Source organism: Salmo salar, unplaced genomic scaffold (genome assembly GCF_965601325.2).
Source record: "Salmo salar unplaced genomic scaffold, fSalSal1 ptg000135l, whole genome shotgun sequence".
Classification (NCBI taxonomy): Eukaryota; Metazoa; Chordata; class Actinopteri; order Salmoniformes; family Salmonidae; genus Salmo; species Salmo salar.
This window is the reverse complement of record NW_027675320.1, coordinates 780,145-802,215: the sequence shown is the minus strand read 5'-3', so window position 1 is coordinate 802,215 and position 22,071 is coordinate 780,145. Positions and strand designations below refer to the sequence as shown.

At 43.6% G+C, this 22,071-nt stretch overlaps 10 non-coding genes across 10 annotated transcripts; 5 read left to right on the top strand and 5 right to left on the bottom strand.

Annotated features, from left to right (window-relative positions):
- Positions 1–14,319: 14,319 nt before the first annotated feature.
- Positions 14,320–14,391, bottom strand: trnap-agg (transfer RNA proline (anticodon AGG)). The gene has a single exon. It is a non-coding gene; the product is annotated as a tRNA-Pro (tRNA).
- Positions 14,392–15,384: 993 nt separating this feature from the next.
- trnag-ucc (transfer RNA glycine (anticodon UCC)) lies at positions 15,385–15,456 on the top strand. The gene has a single exon. It is a non-coding gene; the product is annotated as a tRNA-Gly (tRNA).
- A 1,332-nt stretch (positions 15,457–16,788) lies between these two features.
- Positions 16,789–16,860, top strand: trnag-ucc (transfer RNA glycine (anticodon UCC)). Its single transcript has one exon. It is a non-coding gene; the product is annotated as a tRNA-Gly (tRNA).
- Positions 16,861–17,127: 267 nt separating this feature from the next.
- Positions 17,128–17,199, bottom strand: trnap-agg (transfer RNA proline (anticodon AGG)). Its single transcript has one exon. It is a non-coding gene; the product is annotated as a tRNA-Pro (tRNA).
- A 993-nt stretch (positions 17,200–18,192) lies between these two features.
- Positions 18,193–18,264, top strand: trnag-ucc (transfer RNA glycine (anticodon UCC)). The gene has a single exon. It is a non-coding gene; the product is annotated as a tRNA-Gly (tRNA).
- A 267-nt stretch (positions 18,265–18,531) lies between these two features.
- trnap-agg (transfer RNA proline (anticodon AGG)) lies at positions 18,532–18,603 on the bottom strand. The gene has a single exon. It is a non-coding gene; the product is annotated as a tRNA-Pro (tRNA).
- A 993-nt stretch (positions 18,604–19,596) lies between these two features.
- trnag-ucc (transfer RNA glycine (anticodon UCC)) lies at positions 19,597–19,668 on the top strand. The gene has a single exon. It is a non-coding gene; the product is annotated as a tRNA-Arg (tRNA).
- A 267-nt stretch (positions 19,669–19,935) lies between these two features.
- On the bottom strand, positions 19,936–20,007 carry trnap-agg (transfer RNA proline (anticodon AGG)). Its single transcript has one exon. It is a non-coding gene; the product is annotated as a tRNA-Pro (tRNA).
- Positions 20,008–21,000: 993 nt separating this feature from the next.
- Positions 21,001–21,072, top strand: trnar-ucu (transfer RNA arginine (anticodon UCU)). The gene has a single exon. It is a non-coding gene; the product is annotated as a tRNA-Arg (tRNA).
- Positions 21,073–21,339: 267 nt separating this feature from the next.
- trnap-agg (transfer RNA proline (anticodon AGG)) lies at positions 21,340–21,411 on the bottom strand. Its single transcript has one exon. It is a non-coding gene; the product is annotated as a tRNA-Pro (tRNA).
- Positions 21,412–22,071: the final 660 nt, after the last annotated feature.

Sequence of the window (22,071 nt, the reverse complement as noted above, 5' to 3'; positions counted from 1 at the left end):
TCATATGCATATACTGGCTTCTGGGCCTGAGTAACAGGCAGTTTACTTTGGACACGTCTGTCAGGCGGAAATTGAGAAAAATAGACCCTATCCCTAACAAGTTTTGCATCCAACAGGATTCAGCTGTTCTTCTCTGGCCTTTGGTCCAGGAAGCTTTCAACTCCAGACCGGTAATGTGAAGGGAGGTTGTTGGGTGGATTTGAAAGTGTTTGACCAGTTGTGTTTGTAATATGTTTTTTTCAATTGTGTAAAGGTGATGTTTGAGGCGTGTCAAGACTGTGACGACAGACAATATTGGTGCTCTGTTCAATAGGTGGTTTAGGAGTGGGTTTATTCAAAATTTTGCAAAAAAATTAAGAGTGTAATGAACACGAGAGGAGACAGAGCTGGTTTCAAGCGTTGGGCGCAGCAGGTGTTTATTGCAAAGGACCACAGGAGGAGGTAGCTGGGTCCAGGGGCAGGCAGGTCATACACAGGGGGTCCAAAAGGGCAACAGTATGTAATGAAGGGCGCGGAAGGTGTTTATTTCACCTTCGCAGAAGGCAGGAATCGTGGTCGCAGGTAGGCAATGGTCATACACAGGTAGGCAAACAGGCAGGTGAATCAACTAGGACTGAAGGCTATAACAGGTTCTCACAAACGAGATAGGAAAAGGCTTAGTAGAGTCAAAACGAACAATACCTCACAAAGGCACAAACAGAATGAACTGAACTAAATATGGAGCTGATGAGACCAGGTGAGTAACTAACACAGGTGAAATCGATGAACAAAAATGAAAGACAGGGCTACGTCCAAGAACACAAAGAAACAGAACACAAGGTTGTCTAAGAAAATAAATACACAACCTTACACAGTACAAGCAGGGAAAAGGCTAGTAACATAGCCCAGGAGATCAGGCAATAGGTAGATAACAGGAAATCCAATAGGTTAAAGTACAGGCAGGGAATAGGCAAAAACTATCATACACAGCAGGCGTAAATCACGGGAAACACAGCACTACGGGAAACACAGCACTACGGGAAACACAGCACTACGGGAAACACAGCACTACGGGAAACACAGCACTACGGGAAACACAGCACTACGGGAAACACAGCACTACGGGAAACACAGCACTACGAAAGATGTGTCACAAAACAAACAATACCTCCGAGTGATGGGGTGCAAAGAACTGAACTAAATAATGTGTGATAATGACATACAGGTGTGTGGTGTGAACAGGTGATTACAATTCAGGTGATTAGGATCTGGAGAGTGAGCTACGTTCAGGGGATCTACGTGTTTGAGGGTGTGAGTGGGAAGCAGATGTTACTGTTACCCCCCCCCCCCCCCCCCCACGGGCGGCTCTTGACGGCCTAGGAAGCTGAGCAGGGGGACTCCCCCGGGGGCGTGGATTTGGGTGGTCAGGATGGTTATGGTGGAAAGCCAGGATCATGGTTGGGTCGAGGGGCGCAGCCAGGGGATGGAGAGGGCTGTCCCTCACAGGCTTGAGAAGGGACACATGGAAGGATGAGGAGATCCGGTAATGGCGGGGCAACTGGAGACGGTAGGTGACAGGATTGATGCGGTGTGTTATTTTGAAGGGACCAATGAACCGGGGACTGAACTTTTTGCAGGGGTCATGAAGCCGGATGTCCCAGGTAGAGAGCCACAAATGTTGCCCAGGGTGGACGAGTGGAATAGGTCAACGCCGGTCAGCATACCGTTTCTGGGAGAGGGAAGCTTAATGGAGGTGCCGGCGTGCGGTCTCCCAAATCTGTCGAAACCACTCATCAACGGCAAGCACAGTTCCGGGCTCTGTCTCCCATGGGAACACGGGAGCCTGGTATCGGAGGATACACTGAATTCAAATCAAAGTTTAATTTGTCACGTTTGCCGAATACAACAGGTGTAGACCTTACAGTGAAACGCTTACTTACAGGCTCTAACCAATAGTGCAAAAAAGGTATTAGGTGAACAATAGGTAAGTAAAGAAATAAAAACAACAGTAAAAAGACAGTGAAAAACAGTAGCGAGGCTATATACAGTAGCGAGGCTATAAAAGTAGCGAGGCTACATACAGACACCGGTTAGTCAGGCTGATTGAGGTAGTATGTACATGTAGATATGGTTAAAGTGACTATGCATATATGATGAACAGAGACTAGCAGTAGCGTAAAAGAGGGGTTGGGGGGTGGGACACAATGCAGATAGCCCGGTTAGCCAATGTGCGGGAGCACAGGTTGGTAGGGCCAATTGAGGTAGTATGTACATGAATGTATAGTTAAAGTGACTATGCATATATGATAAACAGAGAGTAGCAGCAGCGTAAAGAGGGGTTGGGGGGGGGGGCACACAATGCAAATAGTCTGGGTAGCCATTTCATTACCTGTTCAGGAGTCTTATGGCTTGGGGGTAAAAACTGTTGAGAAGCATTTTTGTCCTTGACTTGGCACTCTGGTAGTAGAGAGAACAGTCTATGACTGGGGTGGCTGGGGTGGCTGGGGACTTTGACAATTGTTAGGGCCTTCCTCTGACACCGCCTGGTGTAGAGGTCCTGGGTGGCAGGCAGCCGTACGCACTACCCTCTGTAGTGCCTTGCGGTCGGAGGCCGAGCAGTTGCCGTACCAGGCGGTGATGCAACCAGTCAGGATGCTCTCAATGTTGCAGTTGTAGAACCTTTTGAGGATCTCAGGACCCAGGCCAAATCTTTTTAGTTTCCTGAGGGGAATATGCTTTGTCGTGCCCTCTTCATGACTGTCCTGGTGTGTTTGGACCATTCTAGTTTGTTGGTGATGTGGACATCAAGGAGCTTGAAGCTCTCAACCTGCTCCATTACAGCCCCGTTGATGAGAATGGGGGCGTACTCGGTCCTCCTTTTCCTGCAGTCCACAATCATCTCCTTAGTCTTGGTTACGTTGAGGGATAGGTTGTTATTCTGGCACCACCCGGCCAGGTCTCTGACCTCCTCCCTATAGGCTGTCTCCCTGTTGTCGGTGGTCAGGCCTACCACTGTTGTGCCATCTGCAAACTTAATGATGGTGTTGGAGTCGTGCCTGGCCATGCAGTCGTGGGTGAACAGGGAGTACAGGAGGGGACTGAGCACGCGCCCCTGGGGGGCTCCAGTGTTGAGGATCAGCGTGGCAGATGTGTTGCTACCTACCCTCACCACCTGGGGCGGACCGTGAGGAAGTCCAGGATCCAGTTGCAGAGGGAAGTGTTTAGTCCCAGGATCCTTAGCTTAGTGATGAGCTTTGAGGGTACTATGATGTTGAACACTGAGCTGTAGTCAATGAATAGCATTCTCACATAAGTGTTCCTTTTGTCCAGGTGTCCAGGTGTGATAACTAAACAGTCCTGTAGTTTAGCATCTGCTTCATCTGACCACTTTTTATAGACCGAGTCACTGGTGCTTCCTGCTTTAATTTTTGCTTGTAAGCAGGAATCAGGAGGATAGAGTTGTGGTCGTACTTACAAAATGGAGGGTGAGGGAGAGCTTTGTACGCGTCTCTGTGTGTGGAGTACAGGTGATCTAGATTTGTTTCCTAGTCCTAGCTGAGTGTCAATATTAGTGTATAGCGAGTCTACATCAATCGAGAATAGAATTTCTCCAGAAGGTAACTCCATTTCTCTAAATTTATTAACAAATGCATAGGTATCCTTTACATAGTTTGGCTGCTTCTGAGATAAGGGGTTGAGAAAGGAGTCAATATACTCTGCCACATTACATGTTTCACTCCCACGATCTGAAACAATGGGACGGCCAGGGGGTATGTGGAAGGGAACCGTCCATAAACCTGGTCCTTATGTATTTTAAACAATGGGACGGCCAGGGGGTATGTGGAAGGGAACCGTCCATAAACCTGGTCCTTATGTATTTTAAACAATGGGACGGCCAGGGGGTATGTGGAAGGGAACCGTCCATAAACCTGGTCCTTATGTATTTTAAACAATGGGACGGCCAGGGGGTATGTGGAAGGGAACCGTCCATAAACCTGGTCCTTATGTATTTTAAACAATGGGACGGCCAGGGGGTATGTTGAAGGGAACCGTCCATAAACCTGGTCCTTATGTATTTTAAACAATGGGACGGCCAGGGGGTATGTGGAAGGGAACCGTCCATAAACCTGGTCCTTATGTATTTTAAACAATGGGACGGCCAGGGGGTATGTGGAAGGGAACCGTCCATAAACCTGGTCCTTATGTATTTTAAACAATGGGACGGCCAGGGGGTATGTGGAAGGGAACCGTCCATAAACCTGGTCCTTATGTATTTTAAACAATGGGACGGCCAGGGGGTATGTGGAAGGGAACCGTCCATAAACCTGGTCCTTATGTATTTTAAACAATGGGACGGCCAGGGGGTATGTGGAAGGGAACCGTCCATAAACCTGGTCCTTATGTATTTTAAACAATGGGACGGCCAGGGGGTATGTGGAAGGGAACCGTCCATAAACCTGGTCCTTATGTATTTTAAACAATGGGACGGCCAGGGGGTATGTGGAAGGGAACCGTCCATAAACCTGGTCCTTATGTATTTTAAACAGTAGGTAGAACTTCTAGGAATGTCAGGGCCATACAGATAATACATTTGTTTCGATTAAATATATTTCTCTTTATGTAGATCTTTTATAATTTCTCTAATCTTCCTCTGAGTTTCAAGCTGTAAGGGATGCGGTAGTAATATATAGTGCTGAACATTGTTCAATTGTCTGTTTGCCTCTATTAAATATTGTGTTTTATCCAAAATAACTATTTTTGAACCCTTATCCGCTGGTTTTATCACTATGTCCTGATTTTTCTTTACATTCTTTAACGCTATCCGTTCTTTCTCAGTCGGATTGTCCTTATCCGCTGTTCTATCTGAGATACCAGAAAAGACTTCTATGTCCTGCCTAACAAGCCTTTGTATTGGCTGTGAGAGAGTCCAAATCGGGTTCCCATTTTGATCTTTCTATAAATGGTATTGGTGTTCAATCTGTAGTATAATCCTAATGATCCAACATTTTCATACGTCTGTGATATGAATGCAGGTCCCTTCTCAGAGCCTCCCTGTCCATCGCTGAAGGAGTAGGAATAAAAGTGAGTCCCCTCTCAAGCAAATCCCTCTCTGACTCTCGTAATATAAATGTCTGAGACTGATTCAGAATATTAGACTGGGTGGGGGCGGGTTCTCCCGTTCTCCCAACCTCTAGTTTAACTGTTTAAGCCATGACTCTGATCATCTGATCTGCAGTATTCGCAGTCCAATGGACCAGATCATGAGATTCCACCCTGAAAATACGCTCATGCACCCCAGTCAGCACCATACAGTATCGTTTGATGATTTCATTTGTCTGCCTGATAAGTGCCTGCTGTCTCCCTGCCAGTTGATCTGAAAATTGTATAAGTGACTAGAAGACCTCTGTATGGGGAAGATCCTCCGAGCCAGACCCAAAAGCTGCTGGAGCTGTGTTTTAGTGGTTGACTCAACATGATTAAAACTAAGACAGTTGTTATACCCCAACACAAATATAACCTTTTGGGGTTAGGGTTAGGGGTTAGGGTTAGGGTTAATCCTCCAAGCCAGACCCAAAAGCTGCTGGAGCTGTGTTCTAGTGGTTGACTCAACATGATTAAAACTAAGACAGGTTTTATACCCCAACACAAATATAACCTTTTGGGTAGTTTCCTGGGGCTCCAGTTTTCTCAAGACTACCATAACATGTCGTATTTGTGCCCCAGGAAAACTCTCCACTTGTACTAAGGGGTATTATATTGACTGATTCTGGACAGATTCCATGCTCCTATTATCACAATCTGTTTATTTATGTCTATTGACCAATCCCTTATTTTATTAGTTGAATTCTCATGTCGTGTAGGTCTCTGGATGGGAGCAGCACCGGAGATTTCAGTATCAGTAGTGGAAGTGGTGGAAACCCTCCTGTTGGAGGAATCAGAATGGATGATTCCCTGTCAGCATTTGCTTTCATCAGAATGACCCTTCCTCATTTCGTTCTCAGTGAGGGCCATCACTGGAAGTTGGTGTGTATGTGGTGTGTGGGATGCATAGGAGTGAATGTTTGGCTGCTCCCCTCCAGGTGCCAACACGCCATCTATACAGGGGGAAAGAGAAATGTTGTCAGACATAATTACTGCAACATTACTGGTAGCTGCCCCCCTTATTCCTATACCTGAAGTCACTAGAGGATTGTATGGTGTCGGGGGGTCATCAAAGGGTCCTAACTCAAAATTGACATAAAAAATCACATCAGTCTGTAAACTGCTGGGTTCGTTGTTAGAATGCTGTCTCCACCTGCATGGTTAAGGTTAGATTCTAGGCCAGAGTCAATGCCAAGACCGGCGCCAACTGGGGGTACTGGAGTGGGCCATGTTGCTCTGACTGGTTTAGATTAGTATAAAAATTAGAGCTAACCAAAGGTTGCTGTGGTAAGCTTTGTTCTCTTGTGTGGTTGAGGTTAGGGTCATTGCCCAGGTAAGGGTAATTGACAGAGTCAAGCTCAAGACAAGAGCAACATGATTGGTGCTGGTTTAGGCAATTTTCCTCTAAATGGTTAAGGTTAGGCTCAGAATCAACCAAAGGTTGCTGAAGTGAGCCATTTTCTCCAATGTGGTTAAGGTTATGATTAGAGTTAGAATCCGACTTAATATCAAGGCCTAAGGCAACTTGGAGGTGTTGGAGTAAACCATGTTCCCCCGATTGGTTAACGTTAGGCTCAGCTCTAGCCAAAGGTTGATCGGGTGAGTCATCTTCCCCTTCAAGATGAAGGTTAGGATTTGGGCTGAGATGAGCCTCAGCTCCACCACTCTCTGACCCCTGGCCATGTTGGGTTAGGTTTTATATTTAGTATGGTTAAAATGAACTATTTTCTGTTATTGTAGGTGCACTGGCCTATTCCTATGTGTCCCTCCAATGTCTTAATGAAATGTGTTATTCAAATGCAGTACCTTCAAAGAATCGCTAGATGGCTGCATAGTATCATAAATAAAACAGAGATGGTACTGAGTGAGTCTTAAAAGCAGTCGACCAGGCCTCTGGAGGGCTGGATTTTCAGGTAAATCATTAATAAACAAGTGCATGCTCTAAAATCAATCAGACTGTTGGGAGTAGTACTATTTATTAACAGAGACCTACACATTATCTATCAAACCACCTTTCTTTCCTTTAAAATGGAGATTTTGGAATTACAACTAAAAAAGTTCAATCCCTCCAACCCCTCCCCACCACCCTATCCCTGTTTCTCATTTAAACCCTCCAGTATAAATGGTTTTTGAAACTCTGATCCAATTGCGTTCTGCTGCCCCTCGCTGTCTCCAGGTCCACCCAGCAGACCTGATACACGGAGGTTGGTGATGGGGTGATCTTGAAAGTGATTAACCAGTACTGTCTGTAATTGTGCTCGTTTGATGTTGTACAGATGTTGTTTCAACCAGGTTTCTATTGTATGTTTTGTTTGACCTATATAGTGTTTATTGCATATTGTGCACAGGTGATAATATAGATAACATTGGAGGTGCTGAGGGAGAGGCTATCTGTGATCGGGGCAGAGGTGTCACTGTGGAGATTGGAGATTCATTTTCTCTGTCTGTAGTGGCTGGTATGTTACTGAACTTTGCCTGACTGAGTAAGTCTGAGATTTGTATTCTTCCTGAATGCTGAAATGATTCTGTAAGGTTGAAAGGGTGGGTAAACCTGTTGTGCTATGGAGAAGTTGTGTTTTATTGCTTGATGTAGGGGTCTGACTCTATGTGAAAATGTTGATACCAAGGGGATGAGTCTTTTGTGTTGATGGGATGATGAGGAGGAAGGGTTAGGGTTAAAGTTAGGGTTGGCAGTGGGAGCGGGATGCAAACCCGGTTAGGGTAGGGGTTAAAGTTAGGGTTGGCAGTGGGAGTGGGATGCAAACCCGGGTAAGGGTTAAGGTTGGGGTTAGGGGTGGGAGCGGGAGCGGGATGCGAACCCGGGTTAGGGTAGGGGTTAAGGTTAGGGTCGGGGGTGAGAGTAGGACGCGAACCCGGGTTAGGGTTAAGGTTAGGGGTGGGAGCGGGATGCGAACCCGGGTTAGGGTAATGGTTAGGGTAAGGGTTAAGGTTAGGTTTGGGGGTGGGGGTGGGGTCCGGATGTGAACTCTGGTTGGGGTAAGGGACAAGGTTGGGTAAGGTGATAGGCCAGAGTTGGGTAGGATTGGGTTCAGACAGAGAATTAGATGGCTTTATGTTATGTTTGTGTTGGCTGAATGGGAGGGAAAGCCGTCAACGTGCTGTTCTTGATCGTTCTCAAAAACCTTTTGGAGTAACCTCGTCCTCTATGAGCATGAAATAAGATTGAGATGGCCTGGTCCAAACCCTGTTGACGGGATCAAATTCTATTGAAGCGAATTAATTGTGATTTCACTATACCTTTGAAAGTGTGTTTTGTATGGTAGCTGTGTTTATGGAGTAGAGCATGTGTATCTGTAGGTTTAAAGTATACTTTGGTGAGTAATGTTTTCTGTGTTGCACTGTTTTGGTTAAATTTTTTTTGTTGTTTCCAAGAAATATAATTCCATTGGATCTATTGTGTATTTCACTTTAACTGCTGTGATTGTTGAGAATATTAATGAAGTCTGTGAAAAGTGTGATGTCATGGGGCCAAGCTCCTATGATGTGGTCTAACAATCTGAAGTAGAAAGCTGGTTGGAACGGGCTCTTTGTCAGTACCTCTCTCTCTCCCACTCAGCCATGTAAATGTTTGCATATGCAGGTGCAAGTTTCTTCCCCGTAGCTGTTCCCTCCACCTGTAAGTAATGCTTATCATGAAACATGAAGTCATTGGTCACCAGGCTTATCTCTACTAGTTCTAGTATTTGGTTATCTGGTCTATCCCTATCTGGAAACCTATTGAAAAGTGTTCTAACTGCCTCTAGCCCTACCACTGTATTAATATTAGTGTATCAGCTATCTATATCAATGGTGAATATATATGTTTGGCAGGGAACAGCTATGGGTTTGATCCTTTCTAAAAAAAGTGATATGTGTCCCTAAGATAACTGGGGTGCTTAGTGGAAATGGGGTTGATATAATAGTCAATGTATTCTGAGATGTTGTAGCGCTGTTACAGTCAGAAACAATTGGTCTTCCGGGAGGAACCTCAAAAGGAACTGTCCAAGTGTCTGGTTCTTTGTGTTTTTTCGGGAGTAGGTAAAACAGTCTAGGTCAAGGCGTGTCTGGTCCAAAGAGATACAGTGTGGAGAACAAGTATTTGATACACTGCCGATCAAAAATCCAGAAAATCACATTGTATGGTTTTTAAGTAATTAATTTGCATTTTATTGCATGACATAAGTATTTGATCACCTACCAACCAGTAAGAATTCCGGCTCTCACAGACCTGTTAGTTTTTCATTGCCTGTATTAACTGCACCTGTTTGATCTCGTTACCTGTATAAAAGACACCTCTGGCTAAGACCAGAGAGCTGTGTAAGGACATCAGGGATAAAATTGTAGACCTGCACAAGGCTGGGATGGGCTACAGGACAATAGGCAAGGAGCTTGGTGAGAAGGCAACAACTGTTGGCGCAATTATTAGAAAATGGAAGAAGTTCAAGATGACGGTCAATCACCCTCGGTCTGGGGCTCCATGCAAGATCTCACCTCGTGGGGCATCAATGATCATGAGGAAGGTGAGGGATCAGCCCAGAACTACACGGCAGGACCTGGTCAATGACCTGAACAGAGCTGGGACCACAGTCTCAAAGAAAACCATCAGTAACACACTACGCCATCATGGATTAAAATCCTGCAGCGCACGCAAGGTCCCCCTGCTCAAGCCAGCGCATGTCCAGGCCCGTCTGAAGTTTGCCAATGACCATCTGGATGATCCAGAGGAGGAATGGGAGAAGGTCATGTGGTCTGATGAGACAAAAATAGAGCTTTTTGGTCTAAACTCCACTCGCCGTGTTTGGAGGAAGAAGAAGGATGAGTACAACCCCAAGAACACCATCCCAACTGTGAAGCATGGAGGTGGAAACATAATTCTTTGGGGATGCTTTTCTGCAAAGGGGACAGGATGACTGCACCGTATTGAGGGGAGGATGGATGGGGCCATGTATCGCGAGATCTTGGCCAACAACCTCCTTTCCTCAGTAAGAGCATTGAAGATGGGTCGTGGCTGGGTCTTCCAGCATGACAACGACCCGAAACACACAGCCAGGGCAACTAAGGAGTGGCTCCGTAAGAAGCATCTCAAGGTCCTGGAGTGGCCTAGCCAGTCTCCAGACCTGAACCCAATAGAAAATCTTTGGAGGGAGCCTAAAGTCCGTATTGCCCAGCGACAGCCCCGAAACCTGAAGGATCTGGAGAAGGTCTGTATGGAGGAGTGGGCCAAAATACCTGCTGCAGTGTGTGCAAACCTGGTCAAGAACTACAGGAAACGTATGATCTCTGTAATTGCAAACAAAGGTTTCTGTACCAAATATTGAGTTCTGTTTTTCTGATGTATCAAATACTTATGTCATGCAATAAAATGCAAATTAATTACTTAAAAATCATACAATGTGATTTTCTGGATTTTTGTTTTAGATTCCGTCTCTCACAGTTGAAGTGTACCTATGATACAAATTACAGACCTCTACATGCTTTGTAAGTAGGAAAACCTGCTAAATCGGCAGTGTATCAAATACTTGTTCTCCCCACTGTAGTTCTGTTGTTTGGCGGTGATATAGTGTTTGTCCTAGATGGTTTGAATGATTTGCCTTGATTGAATTTGTGTCTGTAGTTGTGTCTGTAGTTGTATACTATTGTCTATTTGTTTATAGTGTTTAGCATTGGATAACTGACTGTTAGCTTCGTATGTGTATTGGTGCTTGTCTAGTGTAACTATTTTTGAGCCTTTATCTGCTGGTTTCAGTATAATGTGTGGGTTGTTTTTAAGTTGTTTTATTGCCTCTCTATGTGGGTGAAATTGTCTTTTGTGACTGTCTGGGGTTGGTAAATGTGGAGATTGTTTTTGTCTGTTCTGATTAGCTGCTTAATCCTCCCATCCACCTGGGAGAACCTTGGTTCGCAGGTGGAAGGAAGGGTGAACGGCAGGTACAGTTGAAGTCAGATGTTTACATACACTTAGGTTGGAGTCATTAAAACTCATTTTTTCAACCACTCCACAAATTTCTTGTCAACAAACTATAGTTTTAGCAAGTCGGTTAGGACATCTACTTTTGTGCATGACACAAGTAATTTTTCCAACAATTGTTTACAGACAGATTATTTCACTGTATCACAATTCCAGTGGGTCAAAAGTTAACATACACTAAGTTGACTGTGCCTTTAAACAGCTTGGAAAATTCCAGAAAATGATGTTATGGCTTTAGAAGCTTCTGATAGACTAATTGACATAATTTGAGTCAATTGGAGGTGTACCTGTGGATGTATTTCAAGGCCTACCTTCAAACTCAGTGCCTCTTTGCTTGACATCATGGGAAAATCAAAATAAATCAGCCAAGACCTCAGACAAAAAATTGTAGACCTCCACAAGTCTGGTTCATCCTTGGGAGCAATTTCCAAATGCCTGAAGGTACCATGTTCATCTGTACAAACACTAGTATGCAAGTATAAACACCATGGGACCATGCAGCTGTCATACCGCTCAGGAAAGAGACGCATTCTGTCTCTAAGAGATGAACGTACTTTGGTGTGAAAAGTGCAAATCAATCCCAGAAGCTTCCTTAGTAAGCGGGCGGGGCGGGGGGGGCTCTGTTGCGACCTGCACTGTGTTGACGTTTGGTGTGGTGTTCTTTTCTGTGTTTGTTTGTAAATTAAGTTTACAAATTAATCTGCCAACCATGGATTTACAGTGGTGGGGTGTTGGACTGATCTTGTTGATCGTGTACATACCCGCTACGAACGGACTAAATTATGAAAACGCTGCTGGCAGCGGAATCCAATACAGCAGGGAGTTCTTACTACAATGCAACTGAAACACAAATGCGATAGATATCCCAATGGACCATCTAATCCCTGAATGTCTGCGAGTGGATTACAAACCCAAATGCAAACGTGGAAAATGCGTGGAATCAGACAAAGACTTAAAAAATTTAAGAACAAACTTCCCTTACATACGAATCAATGTTCGTGGAAGTCAAATTTGCTCTTAACCTGTTGGGGATAGGGGGCAGTATTTACACAGCCGGATAAAAAACGTACCCGATTTAATCTGGTTACTACTCCTGCCCAGTAACTAGAATAAGCATATAATTATTGGCTTTGAATAGAAAACACCCTAAAGTTTCTAAAACTGTTTAAATGGTGTCTGTGAGTATAACAGAACTCAAATGGCAGGCCAAAACCTGAGAAGATTCCATGCAGGAAGTGGCCTGTCTGACAAGAAGTGTTTCATCTTGGCTCTTTTTATTGAAGACTGAGGATCTTTGCAATAACGTGACACTTCCTACGGCTCCCATAGGCTCTCAGAGCCCGGGAAAAAGCTGAACGATATCGAGGCAGGCTCTGGCTGAAACACATTATCGCTTTTGGCAAGTGGCCGATCAGAGTACTATGGGCTTAGGTGCGTGCCCGAGTCGACCGAATGCTTTATTTTCTTTCATCTGTTTAACTAAACGCAGATTCCCGGTCGGAATATTATCGCTTTTTATCAGAAAAATGGCATAAAAATTGATTTTAAACAGCGGTTGACATGCTTCGAAGTACGGTAATGGAATATTTAGAATTTTTTTGTCACGAATTGCGCCATGCTCGTCACCCTTTTTTACCCTTTCGGATAGTGTCTTGAACGCACGAACAAAACGCCGCTGTTTGGATATAACTATGGATTATTTTGAACCAAACCAACATTTGTTATTGAAGCAGAAGTCCTGGGAGTGCATTCTGACGAAGACAGCAAAGGTAATACAATTTTTCTTACAGTAAATCTGACTTTGATGAGTGCTAAACTTGCTGGGTGTCTAAATAGCTAGCCCTGTGATGCCGGGCTATCTACTGAGAATATTGCAAAATGTGCTTTCACCGAATAGCTATTTTAAAATCGGACATATCGAGTGCATAGAGGAGTTCTGTATCTATAATTCTTAAAAAATTGTTATGCTTTTTGAGAATGTTTATCGTGAGTAATTTAGTAAATTCACCGGCAGTGTTCGGTGGGAATGCTAGTCACATGCTAGTCACATGCTAATGTAAAAAGCTGATTTTTGATATAAATATGAACTTGATTGAACAAAACATGCATGTATTGTATAACATAATGTCATAGGGTTGTCATCTGATGAAGATCATCAAAGGTTAGTGCTACATTTAGCTGTGGTTTGGGTTTATGTGACATTATATGCTAGCTTGAAAAATGGGTGTCTGATTATTTCTGGCTGGGTACTCTGCTGACATAATCTAATGTTTTGCTTTTGTTGTAAAGCCTTTTTGAAATGGGACAGTGTGGTTAGATTAACGAGAGTCTTATCTTTAAAATGGTGTAAAATAGTCATATGTTTGAAAAATTGAAGTTTTTGCATTTTTGAGGAATTTGAATAACGCGCCACGGGATTACACTGGCTGTTGAGTAGCTAGCCCATAGAGGTTAAGTCGGAACCCTTTATGTGCCAACTTCTGTTTGTAGAATCCAAAATCTTTGGGCTACAAACTAATGTTACCCCACTTGTCACAATGTTCTCAGTTTTGCCCTACGTACCACTCCTACCCAGTAACTAGAATATGCATATACTTATTACATATGGATAGAAAACACCCTAAATGTTCTAAAACTGTTTCAATGGTGTCTGTGAGTATAACAGAACTCATTTGGCAGGCAAAATCCTGAGACATTTTCTGACAGGAAGTGGATACCTGATGTGTTGTATTACCTTTAAACCTATCCCATTGAAAAACACAGGGGCTGAGGAATATTTTGGCACTTCCTATTGCTTCCACTAGATGTCACCAGCCTTTACAAAGTGTTTTGAGTCTTCTGGAGGGAGATCTGACCGAACAAGAGCCATGGAACGATGATGGCCCATTAGACACCTGGCGCGCGAGTTCATGTTGGGTACCCTCGTTCCAATACGTTATAAAAGAGTATGCATTCGTCCACCTTGAATATTATTCATGTTCTGGTTAAAAAAGGCCCTAATGATTTATGCTATACAACGTTTGACATGTTTGAACGAACGTAAATATATTTTTTCCCCTCGTTCATGACGAGAAGTCCGGCTGGCTTAGATCATGTGCTAACAAGACGGAGATTTTTGGACTGTCCATCGCCTAAACCATTCAGCCACCTCGTCCTGCCCCCAAGAGGTGGCTGTTTGCGACCAGTGGCCTGAGATCTGCCTGTCTGAGCTTGTTAAAAGATCTGCAAAAGGGCTCATCCGGGATTTGAACCCGGGACCTCTCGCACCCTAAGCGAGAATCATACCCCTAGACCAACGAGCCTTACACAATAACAAAATAGTTTTGCTTTCTGCGGCAATGACAATGAGGATATCCATTGTTCTTGTCCATGGTGCTTGGAAAGATTGAACCTCATGTGAGTGTTTGTGCTATACTTGTGAGCATAGCAGTCTTCCAAACTGTTGACCAGGCTTCAGTTCAAATCTTTTGTATTTCATCTGCTGTGTTTTTCACATTCTGTCTTCTTAAGCCGCAACAGCAAACTGATGATGAGTGTTGACAAATGAATATTGAGCAAAATGAGATCAATTAATATTTTAAAAGAGAAACTGAAAAAATAAAACTTCAAAAAGAATGGAGCTCATTTATTTTGAGTTGACTGATGCATCAGTACGTGAATCAAAGTAAACGAATGTAAAAAATACCCATTCAAATCGATCAGTTTTCAACTAGAGGAATTGAGATGTGTCGTATCTGTCTCAAGCCTCCATAACTGTTTATGTTACACCTCCACATCTGCAATGAAAGGTGGTGGAGCTAGAGCGGTGTTAGTCAAACCATGAGACATACCTATAATCGGTCTTCTCACAAAAACATCTGTAGCTTCTGAACCGTTTGACCTACAAATTCGTATGACCACTCCCTGGAAAGGGGAGACCCTCACGAACACGGTGGTGTTCCCAATTTGTCTCTACGTCCCCCACACGTGTCAGGGGACCCGTCTGAAGTCGGAACCCTTTATGTGCCAACTTCTGTTTGTAGAATCCAAAATCTTTGGGCAACAAACTAATGTGACCCCACTTGTCACAATGTTCTCAGTTTTGCCCTACGTTCCCCACAAGTGTCACGGGACTAATCTGAAGGTAACAGGTACTGATTAAAATGATAGATTTTTTAACCAGGGACCTCTCGCACCCTAAGCCATAATCGTACACTAACACCAACGATCCGTTTGGTCAAATAATTTTCACTTTCCACAAAAATGACGGTCAGGATATGAATCGATGTCTCCATGTTGCTAGCGAGCTTCACATAGCATTGGTGGTATAGTGGTGAGCATAGCTGCCTTCCAAGCAGTTGACCCGGGTTCGATTCCCGGCCAATGCAGAGCATGACATATTCACTAGTTTTAGGGGCTGGGTGTAATTTCAAGTCTATTACATTGGAATCAATCTTCGTGGAAGTACGATTTGCTCTTACTTTTTGCAGGTTTTCTAAATGAAGTGCGACATTGAGCCAACTAGTGAATATCACAATAGATTAGCTGTCCATCGCCTAAACCATTCAGCCACCTCGTCCTGCGCCCAAGAAGTGGCTGTTTGCGACCAGTGGCCTGAGATCTGCCTGTCTGAGCTTGTTAAAAGATCTGCAAAAGGGCTCATCCGCGATTTGAACCCGGGACCTCCGGCACCCTAAGCGAGAATCATACCCCTAGACCAACGAGCCTTACACAATAACAAAATAGTTTTGCTTTCTGCGGCAATGACAATGAGGATATCCATTGTTCTTGTCCATGGTGCTTGGAAAGATTGAACCTCATGTGAGTGTTTGTGCTATACTTGTGAGCATAGCAGTCTTCCAAACTGTTGACCAGGCTTCAGTTCAAATCTTTTGTATTTCATCTGCTGTGTTTTTCACATTCTGTCTTCTTAAGCCGCGACAGCAAACTGATGATGAGTGTTGACAAATGAATATTGAGCAAAATGAGATCAATTAATATTTTAAAAGAGAAACTGAAAAAATAAAACTTCAAAAAGAATGGAGCTCATTTATTTTGAGTTGACTGATGCATCAGTACGTGAATCAAAGTAAACGAATGTAAAAAATACCCATTCAAATCGATCAGTTTTCAACTAGAGAGATTGAGATGTGTCGTATCTGTCTCAAGCCTCCATAACTGTTTATGTTACACCTCCACATCTGCAATGAAAGGTGGTGGAGCTAGAGCGGTGTTAGTCAAACCATGAGACATACCTATAATCGGTCTTCTCACAAAAACATCTGTAGCTTCTGAACCGTTTGACCTACAAATTCGTATGACCACTCCCTGGAAAGGGGAGACCCTCACGAACACGGTGGTGTTCCCAATTTGTCTCTACGTCCCCCACACGTGTCAGGGGACCCGTCTGAAGTCGGAACCCTTTATGTGCCAACTTCTGTTTGTAGAATCCAAAATCTTTGGGCAACAAACTAATGTGACCCCACTTGTCACAATGTTCTCAGTTTTGCCCTACGTTCCCCACAAGTGTCACGGGACTAATCTGAAGGTAACAGGTACTGATTAAAATGATAGATTTTTTAACCAGGGACCTCTCGCACCCTAAGCCATAATCGTACACTAACACCAACGATCCGTTTGGTCAAATAATTTTCACTTTCCACAAAAATGACGGTCAGGATATGAATCGATGTCTCCATGTTGCTAGCGAGCTTCACATAGCATTGGTGGTATAGTGGTGAGCATAGCTGCCTTCCAAGCAGTTGACCCGGGTTCGATTCCCGGCCAATGCAGAGCATGACATATTCACTAGTTTTAGGGGCTGGGTGTAATTTCAAGTCTATTACATTGGAATCAATCTTCGTGGAAGTACGATTTGCTCTTACTTTTTGCAGGTTTTCTAAATGAAGTGCGACATTGAGCCAACTAGTGAATATCACAATAGATTAGCTGTCCATCGCCTAAACCATTCAGCCACCTCGTCCTGCGCCCAAGAAGTGGCTGTTTGCGACCAGTGGCCTGAGATCTGCCTGTCTGAGCTTGTTAAAAGATCTGCAAAAGGGCTCATCCGGGATTTGAACCCGGGACCTCCCGCACCCTAAGCGAGAATCATACCCCTAGACCAACGAGCCTTACACAATAACAAAATAGTTTTGCTTTCTGCGGCAATGACAATGAGGATATCCATTGTTCTTGTCCATGGTGCTTGGAAAGATTGAACCTCATGTGAGTGTTTGTGCTATACTTGTGAGCATAGCAGTCTTCCAAACTGTTGACCAGGCTTCAGTTCAAATCTTTTGTATTTCATCTGCTGTGTTTTTCACATTCTGTCTTCTTAAGCCGCGACAGCAAACTGATGATGAGTGTTGACAAATGAATATTGAGCAAAATGAGATCAATTAATATTTTAAAAGAGAAACTGAAAAAATAAAACTTCAAAAAGAATGGAGCTCATTTATTTTGAGTTGACTGATGCATCAGTACGTGAATCAAAGTAAACGAATGTAAAAAATACCCATTCAAATCGATCAGTTTTCAACTAGAGAGATTGAGATGTGTCGTATCTGTCTCAAGCCTCCATAACTGTTTATGTTACACCTCCACATCTGCAATGAAAGGTGGTGGAGCTAGAGCGGTGTTATTCAAACCATGACACATACCTATAATCGGTCTTCTCACAAAAACATCTGTAGCTTCTGAACCGTTTGACCTACAAATTCGTATGACCACTCCCTGGAAAGGGGAGACCCTCACGAACACGGTGGTGTTCCCAATTTGTCTCTACGTCCCCCACAAGTGTCAGGGGACCCGTCTGAAGTCGGAACCCTTTATGTGCCAACTTCTGTTTGTAGAATCCAAAATCTTTGGGCAACAAACTAATGTGACCCCACTTGTCACAATGTTCTCAGTTTTGCCCTACGTTCCCCACAAGTGTCACGGGACTAATCTGAAGGTAACAGGTACTGATTAAAATGATAGATTTTTTAACCAGGGACCTCTCGCACCCTAAGCCATAATCGTACACTAACACCAACGATCCGTTTGGTCAAATAATTTTCACTTTCCACAAAAATGACGGTCAGGATATGAATCGATGTCTCCATGTTGCTAGCGAGCTTCACATAGCATTGGTGGTATAGTGGTGAGCATAGCTGCCTTCCAAGCAGTTGACCCGGGTTCGATTCCCGGCCAATGCAGAGCATGACATATTCACTAGTTTTAGGGGCTGGGTGTAATTTCAAGTCTATTACATTGGAATCAATCTTCGTGGAAGTACGATTTCCTCTTACTTTTTGCAGGTTTTCTAAATGAAGTGCGACATTGAGCCAACTAGTGAATATCACAATAGATTAGCTGTCCATCGCCTAAACCATTCAGCCACCTCGTCCTGCGCCCAAGAAGTGGCTGTTTGCGACCAGTGGCCTGAGATCTGCCTGTCTGAGCTTGTTAAAAGATCTGCAAAAGGGGTCATCCGGGATTTGAACCCGGGACCTCCCGCACCCTAAGCGAGAATCATACCCCTAGACCAACGAGCCTTACACAATAACAAAATAGTTTTGCTTTCTGCGGCAATGACAATGAGGATATCCATTGTTCTTGTCCATGGTGCTTGGAAAGATTGAACCTCATGTTAGTGTTTGTGCTATACTTGTGAGCATAGCAGTCTTCCAAACTGTTGACCAGGCTTCAGTTCAAATCTTTTGTATTTCATCTGCTGTGTTTTTCACATTCTGTCTTCTTAAGCCGCGACAGCAAACTGATGATGAGTGTTGACAAATGAATATTGAGCAAAATGAGATCAATTAATATTTTAAAAGAGAAACTGAAAAAATAAAACTTCAAAAAGAATGGAGCTCATTTATTTTGAGTTGACTGATGCATCAGTACGTGAATCAAAGTAAACGAATGTAAAAAATACCCATTCAAATCGATCAGTTTTCAACTAGAGAGATTGAGATGTGTCGTATCTGTCTCAAGCCTCCATAACTGTTTATGTTACACCTCCACATCTGCAATGAAAGGTGGTGGAGCTAGAGCGGTGTTATTCAAACCATGACACATACCTATAATCGGTCTTCTCACAAAAACATCTGTAGCTTCTGAACCGTTTGACCTACAAATTCGCTTGACCACACCCTGGAAAGGGGAGACCCTCGCGAACACGGTGGGGTTCCCAATTTGTCTCTACGTCCCCCACAAGTGTCAGGGGACCCGTCTGAAGTCGGAACCCTTTATGTGCCAACTTCTGTTTGTAGAATCCAAAATCTTTGGGCAACAAACTAATGTGACCCCACTTGTCACAATGTTCTCAGTTTTGCCCTACGTTCCCCACAAGTGTCACGGGACTAATCTGAAGGTAACAGGTACTGATTAAAATGATAGATTTTTTAACCAGGGACCTCTCGGACCCTAAGCCATAATCGTACACTAACACCAACGATCCGTTTGGTCAAATAATTTTCACTTTCCACAAAAATGACGGTCAGGATATGAATCGATGTCTCCATGTTGCTAGCGAGCTTCAAATAGCATTGGTGGTATAGTGGTGAGCATAGCTGCCTTCTAAGCAGTTGACCCGGGTTCGATTCCCGGCCAATGCAGAGCATGACATATTCACTAGTTTTAGGGGCTGGGTGTAATTTCAAGTCTATTACATTGGAATCAATCTTCGTGGAAGTACGATTTGCTCTTACTTTTTGCAGGTTTTCTAAATGAAGTGCGACATTGAGCCAACTAGTGAATATCACAATAGATTAGCTGTCCATTGCCTAAACCATTCAGCCACCTCGTCCTGCGCCCAAGAGGTGGCTGTTTGCGACCAGTGGCCTGAGATCAGCCTGTCTGAGCTTGTTAAAAGATCTGCAAAAGGGCTCATCCGGGATTTGAACCCGGGACCTCCCGCACCCTAAGCGAGAATCATACCCCTAGACCAACGAGCCTTACACAATAACAAAATAGTTTTGCTTTCTGCGGCAATGACAATGAGGATATCCATTGTTCTTGTCCATGGTGCTTGGAAAGATTGAACCTCATGTTAGTGTTTGTGCTATACTTGTGAGCATAGCAGTCTTCCAAACTGTTGACCAGGCTTCAGTTCAAATCTTTTGTATTTCATCTGCTGTGTTTTTCACATTCTGTCTTCTTAAGCCGCGACAGCAAACTGATGATGAGTGTTGACAAATGAATATTGAGCAAAATGAGATCAATTAATATTTTAAAAGAGAAACTGAAAAAATAAAACTTCAAAAAGAATGGAGCTCATTTATTTTGAGTTGACTGATGCATCAGTACGTGAATCAAAGTAAACGAATGTAAAAAATACCCATTCAAATCGATCAGTTTTCAACTAGAGAGATTGAGATGTGTCGTATCTGTCTCATGCCTCCATAACTGTTTATGTTACACCTCCACATCTGCAATGAAAGGTGGTGGAGCTAGAGCGGTGTTAGTCAAACCATGAGACATACCTATAATCGGTCTTCTCACAAAAACATCTGTAGCTTCTGAACCGTTTGACCTACAAATTCGTATGACCACTCCCTGGAAAGGGGAGACCCTCACGAACACGGTGGGGTTCTCAATTTATCTCTACGTCCCCCACAAGTGTCAGGGGACCCGTCTGAAGTCGGAACCCTTTATGTGCCAACTTCTGTTTGTAGAATCCAAAATCTTTGGGCAACAAACTAATGTGACCCCACTTGTCACAATGTTCTCAGTTTTGCCCTACGTTCCCCACAAGTGTCACGGGACTAATCTGAAGGTAACAGGTACTGATTAAAATGATAGATTTTTTAACCAGGGACCTCTCGCACCCTAAGCCATAATCGTACACTAACACCAACGATCCGTTTGGTCAAATAATTTTCACTTTCCACAAAAATGACGGTCAGGATATGAATCGATGTCTCCATGTTGCTAGCGAGCTTCAAATAGCATTGGTGGTATAGTGGTGAGCATAGCTGCCTTCTAAGCAGTTGACCCGGGTTCGATTCCCGGCCAATGCAGAGCATGACATATTCACTAGTTTTAGGGGCTGGGTGTAATTTCAAGTCTATTACATTGGAATCAATCTTCGTGGAAGTACGATTTGCTCTTACTTTTTGCAGGTTTTCTAAATGAAGTGCGACATTGAGCCAACTAGTGAATATCACAATAGATTAGCTGTCCATTGCCTAAACCATTCAGCCACCTCGTCCTGCGCCCAAGAGGTGGCTGTTTGCGACCAGTGGCCTGAGATCAGCCTGTCTGAGCTTGTTAAAAGATCTGCAAAAGGGCTCATCCGGGATTTGAACCCGGGACCTCCCGCACCCTAAGCGAGAATCATACCCCTAGACCAACGAGCCTTACACAATAACAAAATAGTTTTGCTTTCTGCGGCAATGACAATGAGGATATCCATTGTTCTTGTCCATGGTGCTTGGAAAGATTGAACCTCATGTTAGTGTTTGTGCTATACTTGTGAGCATAGCAGTCTTCCAAACTGTTGACCAGGCTTCAGTTCAAATCTTTTGTATTTCATCTGCTGTGTTTTTCACATTCTGTCTTCTTAAGCCGCGACAGCAAACTGATGATGAGTGTTGACAAATGAATATTGAGCAAAATGAGATCAATTAATATTTTAAAAGAGAAACTGAAAAAATAAAACTTCAAAAAGAATGGAGCTCATTTATTTTGAGTTGACTGATGCATCAGTACGTGAATCAAAGTAAACGAATGTAAAAAATACCCATTCAAATCGATCAGTTTTCAACTAGAGAGATTGAGATGTGTCGTATCTGTCTCAAGCCTCCATAACTGTTTATGTTACACCTCCACATCTGCAATGAAAGGTGGTGGAGCTAGAGCGGTGTTATTCAAACCATGACACATACCTATAATCGGTCTTCTCACAAAAACATCTGTAGCTTCTGAACCGTTTGACCTACAAATTCGCTTGACCACACCCTGGAAAGGGGAGACCCTCGCGAACACGGTGGGGTTCCCAATTTGTCTCTACGTCCCCC